Here is a 13,119-nt window from a genome sequence, read left to right as displayed (position 1 = left end):
CAGCAGGCATCGTTAGCTATTTTCAGTATGGTAACTACAAGCTTTCTGTGAATGTGGAAGTCAGAGCTTCTAACACACTTGAACATGTAAGCCAAAAACAAATGAATAAATAAGCGAAATTACTACACTAACCAAGAGTCAAGACTAAACCAATATTTTAAATTTAGAATTTCAGAAAATGCAACTGGAAAAAAAACAAAAAAAACAAAAAAAAAAAACGGAGAGTGAGGAAACTACTGAAGAACATGACACAGTGCGCCAGATCCTAAAAAGTAAATTAGTTGCATTAGGTTGCGTTCATTTATTGTGTTAATTTATTTGCGTGAAGTGCAAATGTCACCATTTGAATTTTTGTCTGCGCCCCGTACCGCTCTTTGTGCAAGAGACACCTGTCGCGATCACTGTCAGTATCAGCTTCCTTTTGTAAAGACTTTTGGTGCAATTTTAAATACGTCAAACCAACACTGTAGTAAAAGCGGCTTTGGCGCCCCGTAAGCAACTAATCAGGGCAAACAAACCAACCAAACGTTCCGAATTACAATTAGAATTCCAGATAGCTATCTAGTAATGCTTAGCTTACCATGATGTCAGACTATAGGTGAAATTGTTTATTATAATTATAAACCACATACCTTACTTTATTAGTGGATTTTGGCCCAAGACGTGTAGCCTGGTTAACGAACAGATGGAGGGTGAGTTGAGTCTAGCTGTGAGTCAAGCATGCTAGCAATGATTAAAGAAATAGGTGATGTATTCAAGACCTAATAATGTGAGTGTGCACTCGGAAAATATGTATCAGATTCTGTACTAAATCTGCTTTAAACATGTGGGAGACCTCCTCTATGGGAAAAAAACTGGTTCATTTCAGGACTACAGAGCAATTTGAGTCATCTTGTGTGAGCAGCACTTTGTAGAAAAATAATCACGCATCATACATGTTTGCTACCTTTTGGTGGTAAAAATAATTTATTGCTCCTTGAAAGTTGATCAGTGGGGCTGTAAGAAACCTGTGCTCTTGATATGTTACGAGCACTAGATGGCACCAAAATATCACAAATATATCAATATCATGATTCAGCCTATTTCATGGGTATGCAGTTTTGGGAAGCTGTTACACTGCAGTTTAGTTTTCAACTAATCTTACAATCTAACTCACCTAATATAACTCACCAAGGCCTTCAGTAGTGCCTCAATATTAGAGCTAGAAAAATGCATTATATAAGACCAATTTGAGATGTTAATTATAACATGCAATACTAATTTTTGTAATATTTTACTGTAAAAACTAAAACTGGGGTCAAGGTTGAGCTTAAGGTTATACCCTCCTGACTACCAGGGGGGAAAAAGTGTCTCCCAATTAATCTTTTTTAAAATTTCCCCAACTGTTTGGAAGGCAGTGAGCATACAGAAAACAAACACTGTAAAATTCTTTTTTTTCCCCTCCCCAAAATATGTCCATACAGTGGATATCTGAACACTATGAAACTAAATCATAAAACCTACTGTACAACTCACAGGAATACACATTCAGATGTCTCCAATCACCCCATGCTACATTAGTCATTCCAAAACTCTAATCCCACACAAAAGCATCAATAACTACAGACCAGGGGCAGTCACAACAGTAGTCATAAGGGGCAGCAACAAGCTGGAGTTGTGTGAATAATGACCTCTGCCTCTTTGCAACTGGACTACATCACGCCAATAGAGCAGTGGATGATGCAGCTTTTCTTTAGTCCCTCGAGTTCTCACATAAATGCAATACCTACATAGAGTTGCTTGTCCTAGACTACTGTTCGGTCTTTAATCTAGTTATGCCTACAAGTAACAGCATTTAGGATATCCAGTCTGCAAGATCTCAGGTGGTGGATGTGGACAGTGGAGTTTCTGATGGAATAATCAGCACTGGCCCTTCTCAGCCTCCAGTGCCTAGAGCAATACTTGGTCTGAAAAAGCCAACTAAGTAAAGAAAAGGAGAGTTTAAAGATCACCAGAGGTCCCTTGAAAGAAGTAAACCGAAATAACAGAATGCAGCAACACTGGAAATACTCAGATGTTTTATTGGCATTTCCACACAGGTTTAGTCATGCAACATTAATTGCAAAGGTTATGTTTAACAGAACTAGGAAAACTAGAGTGAAGATAACCAGAAGTAAATGACAGTTTTGACAAAAGGTTTGCCAGCCATTTGTTACTCCCGACAAGCCTCACTGCATGGGACAGTGGTTCTCTCACACACAGCTGCACTGTGTGTGAAACAAACGTGGATGTTCACTTGCAACAGCTAGAATCACAGGCCTCATCCTTGCACACACATCCAGAAGCACACTTGCTGCACCCAGGTGGACAGCAACAGCAGCAGCCTATGAATGAGAAAACAGCAGTATTGGTGAGAAGGTAATTATGGTCAAGGCTTATGCTTGTACTCCAAATGAAGATATTGTGAGCACATATAGATGAACTGAACATACTTTTCTGGCAAGTTGGACACTTGCAATTTTTGCATTTGCAGTTGACACCACACCTGCAAGTTCCAGCTGAAATGTTATGGAAAATAGGTTTAATAGAATGATTAATGAATCATTATTTCAGTTTAATTAAAAGAAATAGGATTAATCACAGATTTATCCCATAACATACCTAATCAGAGACTACAATAAACATGAGATTTAAAAAACAAGAGTAACATTCGATATTATCTTACTGCTGTTGCAATCACAGGGATCCATTTTTTTTTTCCAGTTGGTCTTTTCAGTTGTGGAGGAATCGGTTCTCTCGAGTCAAAGATAAATATAAACTATTTCTGCATGTGGTTAATTTATAAGGGTGTGGGGAAATTTGGCAACGGGTGCAAAATCACTGACTCCACCTCTACTTGCCTGCACACGGTTTACATTATTGAATTACAAAATTACACCGCCAATACTGAGTGCAAAGCCTAAAACAAGGACCAACTCTAACGCCTCTCACACACAAATCTTGGAATTTGTATTCACATTTACTACATCTTTTTTGAATTACCTTCAACAGAAGTAACGTGCAGACAAAAAGGAAAAAAGGAAAGCAAACGCGAGTCTCCAACTGGAATGTTTCATGAAAGTAACGAAAACGACACCAAACATAAAAGCGTGCTAACTACGGCAAAAATGAATGATAACAATAATAATAATAAAAAACGTAACATTGACAACAACAGTCATGAATACAAATCAAGATTAAAGAAAGCGTATCATAATGGGATAATAACCTCCAGGTGGTGTGACTGACCACTAATGGACGACACACACCACTTGACGTGGATTAACACAAATTAGTGAGAATCAGCACAGGAACAACATAAAGACAAGTCCGCGTGTAGCACCGCCGCTGAGCACAGTGACATGACGGATTTGATTGTTGACGTACTGTAATGGGCTTGGCTATAAAGAAAGGTTCTCTGAAGCAGTGCTAACTGTGAAATGAAATTAAACTATCAAATCCAACATTTCATGATATAATTTCAAAAGTTTCAAATCTGTGGTAATTATTACCTACCGCAACTTCTCATTGAATTTCATTTTTCATTATTACTTATTTTTTTCGGTTCTGTTTCTTTTTCTTACGCACTATTGTACTGTTTATTTTATTGATTTCTTATCTTAGATTCCACACTACCCTCTAATCTTATTTCCTATTGCAGACGGCACTTTGTGTGATCCACTTACGTCAGCGCCGTATAGTGAACAAGATCATGTGCTCTTAAACCGTGTGCACGGTTGATAGTTACAGGATAGGTTTTTCCAATCACTCCAGTTTGAATTAGCTTTGCGTTAACCGGTTTGACTGTTTGCTTCGAAAGGAGCCACCACTGACCGTAATACTATATAGTAGGGGTGGGACTTGATTAAAACAAATCTAATTAATTAGAAGCTTTGTAATTAATTAATCGAAATTAATCACATTTCAATATTTAACATGGGAAATGTTAATTTAAGTTTGGATGATGAATGAATCAATGAACATAAGCTTAAACTTCAAAATCTTGTTTATTTTCCCACCAGTCTACTACACAGACCAATAGATGAGTGCAGAAAACACAGTAAATACTTTTCAGAACGCTGGAAATTCTGACCAAAAATGCCAAAGTACTGATTGACTTCAACTGCTCCCATTATAAATAAAATAAAATAGATAAAATATTGTCTATCATCATCTAAAATGGTATTAAAAACATCCTCTGTATTGGCAGGGCTATGTTTGAAGTGACCCACTATCTTACGACACTGCTGGATTTTTTTTCGACATCGTCTTTCTGGACGGCAGTTCGTAACTTGCATCAGCTGACGCAATTTGCAGCGTGTCTTGTAACCCTTTATCTTCGACCACAGAGAGCGGTCTACAGTCCACAGCAATCCATCTCGCCAGTGAATTGGTCAATTTGTCTGACGTGGACTTTGACATGTGGTCGAGTGTTGACTGGCGACACTGTTTGCTCGTACTAGGAATACTATCACATTTAGCAGCTAAGTTAACATTACTGACCTACACGCTAGCCCCAACATGTTTTACGTTGAGGTGGTAGCAAACACCTTCCTGCATAAAGTGCAAATAACAACATTTTTGTTTGTACTTCCATCTGGAAGTTTCTTGTATTTAAATTTCCCATCCACCAGCGTAGCCTCTTCCGTCATCTGCATCATGCTCATCACATTGTGCGTCAATATAATCTGTATGCCTGGAACTCGTGCACTGAGAAACGTTCCACGGTGCAAAAGTGTGATTAAAATGCGTTATTTTTTTAATTTCGTTATTTTCCCTGTAATTAGTTAATCGAAATTAACGCGTTAAAGTCCCACCCCTAATATATAGATTTTTGAGCACTACAACTAATGGAAAGATCTAATGCTTTGTCATTTTGTCAGTACATGTTAGTGGGAAGGAAAGTTTATTTCTATTGATTTGTATAGCACATTTGATATTTCAGTGTATTTAAAGGTGCTTTACATACAAGAATATGTGCTTATAGAGCATACAAGGATAAAATAACTTCAATATGCATTAACATAAAAAGATAAAAAGGAATAAATATAGATGAACCTCACAGTGGTAATGTCTGATGTGACACTGTCACAAACTATAGATTGAACAAAACCATCCTAATGGACATTGATGTCAGTTTATCTGACAAGTTACATTGTTTTAAAGTCAATTCTAATGCCAACAACTATGACATTACCCTTGAACTCCCTAGCTTTTCATATTTCCTCTTCCTTGAGAAATCCCTCTAGTGTAAACAAAATCCCAGCATGTGTGGGTTGTGCGACTCTTGGGTAGGTTCGGAAAGTGGATTCACTAGAGACGGCCTCTCCAAGTATGTACCAGTGTTATTTTATTGGCATGGACAATAGTTAGAAACTTTTCCCAATCCTGGGGAAATGACAAAAATTATTCACAGCATAGGCCCTGAGTGACTCCATTAGCCACATGGCTAACTTTTAGCAGTCACTGAATTATGCTAGCTCAACTGGAGCATAGGAGATAAGTCCATGGTCAATAAAGTCATAGCTGCCATACATGTTGAGGTTCAGTCTAAAAATACCCCCTCAAACAAACCATGTACCTGTGCTTAGACACAAAAAGCCTCTGATTACCACATATCCTTCTGACGCCTGGAAGATGATGTCCTCGCCAGTACCATCCTTCCTATATGTAAACAAATACTCTGAGGACAGCAAAGGTTTCAGATTTTTTATGACAAAAGAGGATTTCAAGGAAATATTACAAGAACAGTCTTAGTTCCCACTTTGAAAGTCTTGAGCCACTTTATGGTTAACACTTCCTTGTGTATCAAATATGTATGTACTGTATAAGACAAAGAACCCAAAGAAATTAAAACAAATACAATACCAAACAAATAATTCAGTAATGGAAATGTTCAGAGAAAAAAAGAAGCTCTCTGCCTTGTGGATTGTCAAAATTAAAATCTATTGCATTGTCTAATCACATAGGGATGCTGCTTATTTGTGTGTGAAAGGTACTGACGGCGTGTGATAGAGTTACGGATTGTCCCTCCTTGCTTCCATGGTTTCTCTGTCTTGTGTGTTTTGGTTCCATTCCTTTGTTTTGTTTTCTCCACCTCTCGTTTGTTTTCCATGCCTGTCATTACTTTCACGTGTTCCTCGTTTCTAGTTTTGTTAGGTTCATGTATTTAAACCCTGTCTTGGGCCTTTTGTCTTGGCTGTTCATTGAATGTTTGACTTTCTGAAAGCCTGTCTGTATTCTGAAGCCTTCCTTTGTTAGCCTGTTTTGTGATTGTAGCCGTTTGTTTTTCCTTACTTCTGTGTTTTTTTCCTATCTTCTTTGTTATAGCCTACTTCCCGTTTGCCTTCGTGTACTTTTGTTTTTGGTTCCTCTTTCTGTGATATTAACTAAACGTAAAACAAACAGCTCTGTGTCACACATCTATGAGTTTCTGCTCGAAGGTCACATTTGTGATCAACATTTGTGATCATTGTAACTTGGACATGTGCTTCAATGATAAGTGATAAAATTAAAATTTTCATGTATATGACATTTTCTCTATATTATCAAGCAATTTGAATCTCTAACATCATCATTGCAATTAATAAGAAGCACAGGCAGGCTGCATGTACAAAAATGACCCCTCTGCTCTGTTGTCCAGACACAATCCCTCACGGTGGCTCTGGTCTGCCGATGCTCAAGTGGGCTGTTCCTCCTGCCAAACTACACACGTATGGTGATAGTCCTTTTAGCGTTGCAGTCCCAAAGCTCTGGAACTCCGTCCCCTTGCACCGCCACCTCTGCTTATCACTATCCGCCCTCAAAAAGCATTTAAAACTTTTCTCTTTCAGACTGCCTTTCCTGATCTGTAAATCCTTTTTATTTCTATTGCCTCACAGCTTTGTTATTTTATCATAGTGGTGTTTTTGTCCAGTCACTCATTACTGTAACTTTTACCATGTCTTAATCTCTATTTTAATTTTCATTTATCTATTGGGTTATTTTTTTTATTCTTGTGTTTTACCCTGTTATTTTTTTCTTATAATTCTTATCATGTTTTCATTTGCTATTGTGAAGTATCATTGAGTATCCTGAAAGGCGCTTATAAATAAAATGCCATTTCCAAACTGTTTCTGTTGTATAAACTATAGCTAACAAGAATATGCATGAAATGAAATGTGGTGTTTTCATATCCTGGAAGAATGCTTCAGTGCATGGTCATGTGTGTCTAGTGTGTAAAACTCAAACTTCAGGGTGTTGTGTTGTGATGTGTTTTGGAACAATGAATTATCGAAGTGAATGCACTATGGATTACGTCTATTACGGTTTCCCTTCACGAGGGCGTAATCATCGAGCACCAAGACTTTTTTGTCTCCTTCCTTAGCAAGATGCTGGAAATTCAGTGAGGAGGGGGCTCTCCTCTGGCATTCATGAAATTCTACTGGCAGATGTTAACCACACTGTCAGAAATTCACTGACAGGCGAGTCAAATGGTAGTGGAGATGAAAACAAGACCCTGATGGAGCAGAAAAAATCTGCATGCTATGATGTTGTTCTGATTGACCCTGGAATTCCTGTGGGGGCGCTAGTGGCCCACAGACTGGGTTTACCTGTAAGGGTTGGTGCCAGGCCGAGACCCCCTCCGGCCACCAGAGGGAGGCATCGAGTCAGGCACGCCACTAATCAGGCTTAACACAGGATGGGCTAGACCTTATATAAGCCCAGTGACCCAGTGCTGGGTTTTTGCCAAAGTTCTGGGTCAAGCGCCTCAGGTATTGAGGTCTATGCGCCTTCGTGCTACACCTCACTTCTTGTCTGTGAGGGTGTCTGTGTTTTTACATGTCCCCTCCTCTCTCCAGTTTTCCCTCTCGAGTCTGTCTCTCTCCTGAGGCTTCCCTTAGCCATTCAAGTTCCTCCCTGTTTTCTGGTTTTGTTTTGGAAAAACAATTTCTTCCCGTGGCATCCTTTGTTCTTCCTTTTTCCACACTCTGCGTGGTGTTTAGTTTTTTTCATTTTGTTTTACCTGATCCAAGAGCTAACTGTTTTGCACATGGGCCCACCATTGTTAGAGTGTGGTTGCTCACCCAGTAGGCTGTTGGTGTCATCACTTAGCTGACCTGGGTTTGAGCCCATCTTACACTACCGATTGTGTTTAATGTACAGTGGCTCACCAGTGGAGAGGGGCACTTTGTTGCTCCTTCTCCCATTCTCCCAAAGTCAGGCTGTGTTGTCTCAGAACACATGACATTCAGTGAAAGGCTGAAGAACGTGTGCATTGACCGCTTCATTGTGAGTTCTCACTATGCTGCACTGATGACATGTTACTTTGGACCTGACACCAGTTTTTATCATTTCCTTCAGGGCGTTGGCATCTGGCTGATGAGGGTGGACTTTATCTTTGAATTCCCTTGGCTCACCATGCCCAATATCATCTACATTGGGGGTTCCAGTGCAAAACTGAAATGCCATTATCAGTGGAGCTGCAGGAGTTTGTGGATGGGTCTGGAGAGCACGGTATCATCATTATGTCATTAGGTACGTTGCTTTAAGGCCATCCTGTGGGACATCACATCTGGGATTGCTGCTGCATTTGCTCAGCTACCCCAGAGGGTGATCTGGGGACATCTGGGTAAGCGACCCAATAATCTGGGCAACAACAACCTGCTGATTAAATGGCTTCCCCAGAATGACTTGCTGGGTCACCCCAGAACCCGAGTGTTTGTCACCCATGGTGGGACTAATGGAGTTTGAGTCTATCTACCATGGTGTTCCAGTGGTAGGTCTCCCATTACTGTTTGACCAGTTTGAGAACTTACTACATCTTCAGGTACGAGGAGCTGCTGTTGTTCTTGATGTCGTTAAATTGAAAAGCCAGGACTTCCTGAAAGCAGTACAAATTGTCCTACAGCAGCCATCATACAGAGACAATATGCAAAGACTATCTAGACTGCACCAGGACAGGCCCATGCATCCTCTCAACAGGATAAAGTTTGTAATGCACTATAAAGGGGCTGCACACCAAGTCCTATAAGATGCCCTGGTACTCTTACCACTCTCTGGATGTTGTAAGCTTTCTCTCGGCTTTAATACTAACACTAATGGCTGCTCTAGTATTAATAATCAATTTATTATGCAGGCAACAAAAATCTAAATTGGAATGATGAGAACTACATTTACATTTACATTTACATTTACATTTACGGTATTCAGCAGACGCTCTTATCCAGAGGGACTTACAAAAGTGCTTTGTCATTTACTCATAGAATATATCCAAGTACAGTACAGTAGGTTAGAATTAACATACCAATGAACTAGAATACTGTAGAATACAGGAATGAATGCTGATACCTAGAAGTGCAAAATACATAAGGTCTATCTTAAACAGTGATAAGTGCTATAAACAATAAGTGCTAGAGTTTGTTAAACAAGATAAACAGTGCCCTACAATAAGAACTACATAAAAGACTATCTGAAATGAATGCTGTAATAAGCTGCTATTGAAGGTGTTTAAATACAACGACAGGCAACAGTATATTTTGTTATATACATGAATTTTTATATACACAACAAAAGCCTATGATATATTAAATTTCCATATGTACACTTACTTTCTTATGCTGAATACCATATGTTCCTGCTGAATGCTGCATCAGTTGACCAGTTTCATGAAATGTCATTGTCACTGTTTTGTCTTCATATAGTTCATTATTTAATTCTGTGACTGACTCACAAAATTAAATGTTTACAAATACCCCAACGCCCTAGCCTCTTCATCCGTACACCCTATCTCCTTTATCCCTACACCTCAGTTTACACACTCAGGACTTCAAGTACAAGGCTTCTCGTGCTGATGTGGTGGTAGGGTATTCAGTGTCAAACCTCCCAAACCTCGGAACACTGGAGGAAGGAGGAAGAGGAAATGTGCGCACGCACACTCACACACACACACACAAACCATCAGAGCATATCTCTTATCTACAAAAAGACGGAAATTCCTGTCCAAAAATCAGAAAAAGGCACTAGTTCCCTGAGTACATATAATTAGTGATAAGGAACACATTTTAAATTTTAGCCCTTCCTTTACGGGAATGTGACGAGGCTTGCGATGGGACTTGCAATGAACTGCTGTGGGATTTAAAACATTAGGCTGAAGAAAGCAAGTGCTCAAAGAATAAAGCTATTTGTTTTAGTGGTAGAGTTTAGACTTACCATTACCAAGTTTTTATTTTTACAATTACAATTTGAGAGGAAATGTGCCTGTAGTTATTTTTAAATAAATTCAAATGGAAGTTGATTCAAATCTAATGGAATAATTCAAACGAATTTTTCCTTTGACATGAAAAATGTAAGCAATTAGTGCTTGTCACACAAGTATTTCTACTATTATTTATAATAATTCATTTACATTAAAGCACACTTATATTTTCACTATTTTTGGAGTGTTTTAGTAAAAATTTAGTAAACAACTAGTAAAAATTAAACTTCACAAATCTCCAAACGCTTGTCATGTGTAGCAAATCAATCCAGATCCAGCTGGTTTAAAGCTATGTAGCTATAATTTACTCTAAGAAAAAGAGAAAACAATTACAAGAATGATGACAAACACTGACTGATGTATAATTTCCAGTGTTAATCTAGCAGGTTCCAGAAGGAGGAAAAAGTAAAAAAAAAAAAATTTTTATATATATATATATATATATATATATATATATATATATATATATATATATATATATATATATATATACACAAATAATATACACATACACACATAGTTTAATAGTGGAAGAACTGTTGGCTTACCTGAGCACCAACTCCCACTCACACCACTTCTGCCATCCCAGTTCCACCATGGACTTATTAAATTCACTCCAGCAGAATGGCTTGATAGCCTTCACCAGTAGCAATACATTACAACTCTTATAGCGATGATTTTGCTCTTGATCCTGGAAACTCTCTAGGAGAGAACAAAAGTTTAAGACCTACATAGCAAGTAGTAGTAAGAATAAATCTGTACAACCACATACACACATTTTGCACCATCATCACTAAACTCAATGTACATACACTACACACACAAATATTTTATACTTTAAAACCAAGCAAACAATATTTAAAAGCCTGTTTAAAAGTTATCACTAACCTCAATGTACACACACACACAAACACAGTCCTACCTTAATATTCATAAGTCACATTCTGGTTAGTCTCTTCTGAAAAATGGTTAAAAAACCAAAACAAACAAAAAAAGCAACATTAATAAAAACAATTCATATTAATCTCCCCCTATCCCTAGTTCTCATTCTATCTTTTGTACCTTAAATATTTGGCGGAATGATAAAATTTCTCTACCACAATATGGAGTCCAATAAGTCTAAAAGAATTTGGTTGGATCTAAGCAGTCTTCACTTCAGAATGATTCATCTTACTGCTGTTGTTGGCTGTTACTTCATCAATATAGCCAGGAAGACAAGGATACATACATGCAGCCATGTTCCCCAGATGACACCATCTGCTTCAGTCCATAATTAGTTGCCTTTTTTCATTCACACTGTCTGCTTTTCCCATTACTTTGGTACAGAAGACCAAAGCGGTTTGTTTTTGCTAAGCTCAACAGGGTATGCTTATTACTAGCAAGGCACCAAACAATCAGTTCTGACACATTCAGTGTTCCAAGACCTTAGAGTTAGAGAGTCATTGTGTAAGGGAATTCCTTCTGAAAAAGACATAGTGAGATTCCATTGTAGACCCAACTGCAAATGCAATTTTAATTGAAATAAAAATGACATAATTAAATAATAGGAGTAACTCTGAGCATGGAATAAAATCATCTTAGTTATAATCAAAATGCAATTAACTGAATTTAAACATTTGTTGATAAGCAGACCACATCTATGACTGGTTTTCAGTAATTTTCTTACCTTTATCTCCCAAAAAGGTGCCTTCCACTGTTTGACCTGAAAAAACAGACAAACACAGTACCTTCTTTAACAAAAAAATAAAAAATAAAAAAACATTTAAATACAAACATCTATCTCCTGCATTTATTAAGAACACAGCAGTGTCTGGACGTCTCTTGGTGGTAATCCATAAAGCCTTCCATAATACCATCCAATTAGGTTAAACATAATATTTAAAAATATACATGCTCTAATTAGGAGATCATGGGTTTTCTTACAACAGATTGTTGATGGATCTAGCAACAGAAGTACTATTCCTATGAAGAAATGTAGCATTATGGAAGTCTGTGAGCACTCAGAAGTGTGTATGTGTGTCTACAAGTATATGACAGAACAAGCACTCAGAGTAGTATAAGTGAGGAACACTTCTGTGTGTGTGTGTGTGTGTGTGTGTGTGTGTGTGTGTGCGTGCGTAACTGAGGAATAGTAAAACAGCCCACATCTCTTCCTCTCTGTGCTGATGAATAAGTTTTGATAGCGTCCCTGATATGAGTACAAAGTGGAGAGTTCTTGTAAATTTTCTGTAAAGGAACTTCAGAATTTGTAAAGAAATTATTCCAGTTCTGACAAAGAACCTTAAACATTTTGGTAAAATCTGAAATTGGGAACATGCACAGAGTTATGCCTCACTCTATTTTGTGTGTGTCTATCATGCAAGGCAAACCTCTACAAAACTGACACCCATTAACTCATTTTACTTACTATCTCCAATCACAAATAATGTTGACACTGTGATCCACTTCTATAATTAGAGTCACATATACATATCCTGACATCCACCTTTGTGATGTTTGTCATGTTAAAGCTGCCCTGTGATAATTTCATTAGGGGATGAACGACATAGATCATCTCCAGCTCTTGCAATGAACACATTGAAACTGCCCTGTTTGGTGTAGTGTTTTCTCTGCTTAGTCAAAAATTACAACAAACCTGTAACAATCAACAGAGCTGTCATAAGTCTTTTCTTCATTGAGACATGTTATACTTTATGACACACTTGTTTTAACCTACTTCAGCTTGTCCTCAACTTGTTGGGTGTTCAAATGTATAACCTGTCTAAGGACAGTCAATTTATAACCTGTCTAAGGACAGTCAATTTAACTTTGACTGGCAATCTGTTTTCCTTGTGAAATAAATACATAGCTTGATATAAATGAAT

At 37.9% G+C, this 13,119-nt stretch overlaps 2 long non-coding RNA genes and 1 pseudogene across 2 annotated transcripts; 1 reads left to right on the top strand and 2 right to left on the bottom strand.

The window, feature by feature from the left end:
* Positions 1 to 2,042: 2,042 nt before the first annotated feature.
* LOC118242149 lies at positions 2,043 to 3,262 on the bottom strand. Its single transcript, XR_004776593.1, has 4 exons — positions 3,248 to 3,262; positions 2,705 to 3,081; positions 2,472 to 2,537; positions 2,043 to 2,363 (listed from the first exon to the last, which is right to left on the bottom strand). It is a non-coding gene; the product is annotated as an uncharacterized LOC118242149 (long non-coding RNA).
* A 4,979-nt stretch (positions 3,263 to 8,241) lies between these two features.
* Positions 8,242 to 9,701, top strand: LOC118242141 (annotated as a pseudogene).
* A 2,000-nt stretch (positions 9,702 to 11,701) lies between these two features.
* On the bottom strand, positions 11,702 to 12,273 carry LOC113569465. Its single transcript, XR_003409778.1, has 3 exons — positions 12,179 to 12,273; positions 11,922 to 11,957; positions 11,702 to 11,716 (listed from the first exon to the last, which is right to left on the bottom strand). It is a non-coding gene; the product is annotated as an uncharacterized LOC113569465 (long non-coding RNA).
* Between the last annotated feature and the right edge of the window lie 846 nt (positions 12,274 to 13,119).

The sequence above is a fragment of the Electrophorus electricus genome, chromosome 10 (genome assembly GCF_013358815.1).
Source record: "Electrophorus electricus isolate fEleEle1 chromosome 10, fEleEle1.pri, whole genome shotgun sequence".
NCBI lineage: Eukaryota > Metazoa > Chordata > Actinopteri > Gymnotiformes > Gymnotidae > Electrophorus > Electrophorus electricus.
Note: the sequence above shows the minus strand (reverse complement) of the source record. Positions and strands in the feature narration are given on the sequence as shown.